Source organism: Nomascus leucogenys, chromosome 8, assembly GCF_006542625.1.
Source record: "Nomascus leucogenys isolate Asia chromosome 8, Asia_NLE_v1, whole genome shotgun sequence".
NCBI classification, from domain to species: domain Eukaryota; kingdom Metazoa; phylum Chordata; class Mammalia; order Primates; family Hylobatidae; genus Nomascus; species Nomascus leucogenys.
The window spans coordinates 66763837-66769152 of record NC_044388.1 but is presented as its reverse complement, the minus strand read 5'-3'; the positions used below and the strand labels follow the sequence as shown (position 1 = coordinate 66769152).

At 42.4% G+C, this 5316-nt stretch overlaps 1 non-coding gene across 1 annotated transcript; it reads left to right on the top strand.

The window, feature by feature from the left end:
* Positions 1-4912: 4912 nt before the first annotated feature.
* LOC115836569 lies at positions 4913-5015 on the top strand. The gene has a single exon (XR_004031619.1). It is a non-coding gene; the product is annotated as a U6 spliceosomal RNA (small nuclear RNA).
* The last annotated feature ends 301 nt before the right edge of the window (positions 5016-5316 follow it).

Here is a 5316-nt window from a genome sequence, read left to right as displayed (position 1 = left end):
CTGCAACCTTTTACCCCAAAGCCACGAACCCAGCCTGACCTTCTTACTAGGCATCCTGCCACACAGACTCTTGTTCTATAGCTTGCATCAGCCTCCTCTGGGAGGATAACTCCAGTTCCTCCACTATGACCATCTCTTTTATCCCTCTACCGACCTCGTAGTTCAAACTCATGCCACCTTCTGTGTTTCTGGAACTAGATGTCATAGTGTTTTCTTTGCAAACAATTTGAATTCATGACACTATAAAATGCCTCACATTGAAAGGAACTTTAGAGATATTCTGGTTTAACCTGCAGGTTTTTATGACAAAGAAACAGGCCTGGTATGGTTAGAAGATTTTTCTGAGGTCTCTGAGGTTAGGGAGTAGTAAAGCAGGACTAAACCCTGGGCCTCTGACTTCCTAGTTGGAGTTCCTTGCATGATTTTAAAGCAATTTTTAAAAACACTGCGGAGTGAGGGTGCTTCATGTTTTATAAAACACTTCAACACATGCCATCTCGTAGAATCATGGCAGCCCCCAAGTAGTAGATATAAATTGAAGCTGAGAAAGATGAAGTGCTGAGAGAGCTGCTAAACCAGGACTTAGACTCAGGTCTTGTGGCTCCAAGTCCTGCAGAAACTACAAGAACTTTCCTATTGTCAGAATAAGTTAGTCCTGGGCATCAAAATTAGAGGTTTCCTATTTCTGCTCATTATTATTGGTTAATGACGCCTTTGTGTGTATTAGTTTTACATTCCTCTGAAGATCAGATTTTTTTACAGCCCTATCAAGCTCTATTTGCCCATGTAATTATTGCTATTTTTCCTTTTTATTTATTTTTTAATTGACACATAATTGTACATATTTGTGGGGTATACAGTGATATTTTGATATATGTATATAATTTATAATGATCAATTCAGGGTAATTAGTATATTCATCACCTCAAACATTTATCATTTCTTTGTGTTGGAAATATTCAAAATCCTCTTTTCTAGCTGTTTTATTTTTATTTTATTTAATTATTTATTTTTTACCTTTTTTGAGACAGTCTCACTCTGTCACCCAGGCTGGAATTCAGTAGTGCGACCTTGGCTCACTGCAACCTCCGCCTCCTGGGTTCAAGCAATTCTCGTGCCTCAGCCTCCCTAGTAGCTGGAATTACAAGCGCCCACCACCATACCTGGCTAATTTTTTTGTATTTTTAGTAGAGACGGGTTTTACCACGTTGACCAGGCTGGTCTCGAACTCCTGACCTCAGGTGATCCGCTCGCCTCAGCCTCCCAAAGTGTTGAGATTACAGGCGTGAGCCACTGCACACAGCCCCTTCTAGCCATTTTAAAATACACAATAAGTAAATGTTAACTGTAGTCATCCTACAGTGCTGATAGAACACTAGAACTCATTCCTTCTATCAGTTGCTTTGTTTTTATTTTTACTTACTTGTTGGGAACAGGCCCCCAAATCTGGCCATAAACTGGCCCCAAAACTGGCCATAAACGAAATCTCTGCAGCACTGTGACATGCTCGTGACGGCCATGACACCCACGCTGGAAGGTTGTCGGTTTACCGGAATGAGGGCAAGAAACACCTGGCCCACCCAGGATGGAAAACCGCTTAAAGCCATTCTTAAACCACAAACAATAGCATGAGGGATCTGTGCCTTAAGGACATGTTCCTGTTGCAGATAACTAGCCAGACCCATCCCTTTATTTCCGCCCATCCCTTTGTTTCCCATAAGGAATACTTTTAGTAAATCTACAATCTATAGAAATAATGCTTATCACTGGCTTACTGTCAATAAATATGTGGGTAAATCTCTGTTCTAGGCTCTCAGCTCTGAAGGCTGTGAGACCCCTGATTTCCCAGTCCACACCTATATTTCTGTGTGTGTGTCTTTAATTCCTCTAGTGCCACTGGGTTAGGGTCTCCACAACTGAACTTGTCTTGGCATTTACTTATTTATTTATTTTTTAATAGACAGGGTTTTGCCATCTTGCCCAAGCTGATCTCAAACTCCTGGGCTTCAGTGATCCTCCTGCCTCAGCCTCCCAAAGTGCTGGGATTACAGGCCTGTGCCACCACATCTGGCCTTATGATTTTATAACTGTTAACCAAGCACTCTCCCTCTCCCCCTCTTCCCCACTCCCCTTCCCAGCCTCTATTAATGACTATTCTACCCTCTACTTCTGTGAGATCAACTTTTTAACCTTCTACATATAAGTGAAAATATGGGGTTTGTCTTACTGTGCCTGGTTTATTTCACTTATAATGTCCTCCAGGCTTACCCATGTTGCCATGAATTATAGGATTTTGTTCTTTTTTATGGCTGAATAGTATTCCATTATGTGTATATACACCACATTTTGTTTATCCATTTATCTGGTGATGGACACTTAGGGTGATTCCATATCTTGGCTACTGTGAATAGTGCTGCCATAAACATGGGGGTACAGGTATCTCGAGATCAGATTTTTTAATGTGGTTAAGGAAGAACTTTGTCCAATACTGGAAATTGATTGGAATGAGGGTAAGGGTTTCTGAGCAGGAGAGAAACTTAAAGAACAAATATAATGAAGAAAACCTATGCCCCAGGGGCAGTGGTTCACACCTGTAATCCCAGAACTTTGGGAGGCTAAGTTGGAAGGATTGCAAAAGTCCAGGAATTTAAGACCAGTCTGGACAACATAGTGAGACACCATCTCTACAAAAACAAATTAGCCAAGCGTGGTGGCATGCAACTGTAGTCTCAACTACTTGAGAGGCTGAGGCAGGAGGATTGCTTTAGCCCAAGGGGTCAAGGCTGCAGTGAGCCATGATCGCAACACCACTGCATTGCAGCCTGGGTGACAGAGCAAGACTATATCAGAAAGACAGAGAAAGAAAAGAGGGGAGGGGAGGAGAGGGAAGGGAAGGGAACAAGGAAGGGAACAAGGAAGGAAGGAAGGGAGGAAGGAAGGGAGAGGGAGGAGGGAGGGAAGACAGAGGGAAGGAGGGAGGGAGGGAGGGAAAGATAGAGAGGAAGGAAGGGAAGGGAAGGAAGGAAAGAAGGAAGGAAGGAAGGAAGGTAAGAAGGAAGGAAGGAAAGAAGGAAGGAAGGAAGGAAGGGAGGGAGGGAGGGAGGGAAGAAAGAGAGAAGGAGAGAGAGTGGAAGGAAGGAAGGAAGAAAGGAAGGAAGGAGGGAGGGAAGGAGGGAGGGAAGGAAGGAAGGAAGGAAGGAAGGAAGGAAGGAAGGAAGGGAGGGAGAGAAAGAAAGAGAAAGAAAAGAAAAGAAAAGAGAAGCAAAGTTCACCAAGTTTGTGATTCGGGCTAGGGTCAGATGTGGATGCAGATCCAACACCATTATGGCAACTACCATTATGAGGAAATATGCTCTAAAACTGTTTTTCTTATTTTAAGTGCAGGTTACCACAGCACAACTTCACCACAGCAAAAGAACGTAGATGGTCTCATGGATTCATTATTAACATACTTGAAGTATATACAAATTGGATTCTTTGAATTATTTTTTCCAGCTCATTTGAGGTTTAGAATTTCAAATCCAATGTCAAAAATATTCTCAGTGACAAAAAAAAAAAATGTCCTTCTCAGTTGCTTTGCAGGATGTGGAAGAGATTACTGCTTCAGAGGAAATATATTTTGGAATGCATTGCATCCTGATGCTACAATTAGTTCTATTCTTGTTCTGAAAATGGAAAGGGGTCAGGGGCTCTGCATAACTGACACTTAGCAGCAGCGGCAGATGCAAGCTGGCAGCCAGTACTCAGCCAGGAGAAGTGGCTTGCTTTTGCCATCCTAGCCCAACATAGACAAGTTAACAGAACACTTACGCAAGAGTTATTGTTTCCTTGTTCTTTTATTTGCTTTTATTTTGATGAGCTCAAACATTTTTCCCCAAACATCAGACCTATTATTGTCAACATTCTCTTAGGGTGTGCTAGGTACAGTTATTTAAACGTGTTGTAAAACCTCCCAGGCTAGGCGTGGTGGCTCACGCCTGTAATCCCAACACTTTGGGAGGCCAAGGCGGGCAGATCATGAGGTCAGGAGATTGAGACCATCCTGGCCAACATGGTGAAACCCCATCTCTACTAAAATACAAAAAATTAGCCAGGCATGGTGGTGCATGCCTGTAGTCCCAGCTACTCAGGAGGCTGAGGCAGAGGAATCGCTTGAACCCAGGAGGCAGAGGTTGCAGTGAGCCGTGATCGCACCACTGCACTCCAGTCTGGCGACAGAGCGAGACTCCATCTCAAAAAACAAAACAAAACAAAACAAAACTCCCAAATGTGAATGAAAAATATCTGCACTTACCTCAAATGTTAAGTACTATAAGAATATAGTTGAGTCCCTTTGTGAGTAGTTGCTGAGCTAAGAGAAATCTTATGGGTCTATTAACTAAAAGCCCAGAATAATATATAATTATTAGGATTTTCTTAATATTATTCACTGAACCCGAATAATAGTCTGAGAAATGAATATGATAACAAATCAAGCAAACCACATTACTTGCTTTTAGAAGGCTAAAAATAAATGTCTAAAGTAGCAAGTGTTCTGCTGAAAATAATCACGCAAAATGCACATATCTCGCATACCATCAAATCGGACCATTTTTCAGGGCATCCTCCATTATTGCAGTCCACCCCATTCACACTCCTTGGCAATTAAGACACCCAAGTTGTGACATGCAGATTCTGGTTTAGCTCAGTTGAGTGCTGTGTGAGTGTGTTGGCATAGATGAGTCAGCCAAATACCTCACCCCACATACCTCTCATACCTATCCAGAGACCCCAAGATCGTGGTTAGCAAATACACAGAAAGCTTCCAGCACATTACCTTGGCCTTGGGGGTTTGTGCATTCTTCAAAGTCAACTGAAATCTGGAGACTCTGAATCATCTTCTCCAACACTGCACTATACTACACTAGCATGCTTGCTTCAGCAGCACACATACTAAAATTGGAACAATACAGAGGAGATTAGCATGGCCCCTGCGCAAGGATGACACGCAAATTCGTGAAGGATTCCATATTTTCAAAGATCGAGTGTTCTCACGCATAAGTAGGAGCTGAGCTATGAAAATGCAAAGGCATAAGACTGATACAATGGACTCTGGGGACTCAGGGGAAAGGGTGGGAGTGGAGTGAGGGATAAAAGACTACAAATGGGGTTCACTGTATACTGCTCAGGTGACGGGTGCACCAATATCTCACAGATCATGACTAAAGAACTTACTCATGTAACCAAATACCACCTGTTCTCCAAAAACCTATGGAAATAAATAATTTAAATATATTAGCCAATATTTAAGAGCAGGGAGGATTACTAGTCTAAGAT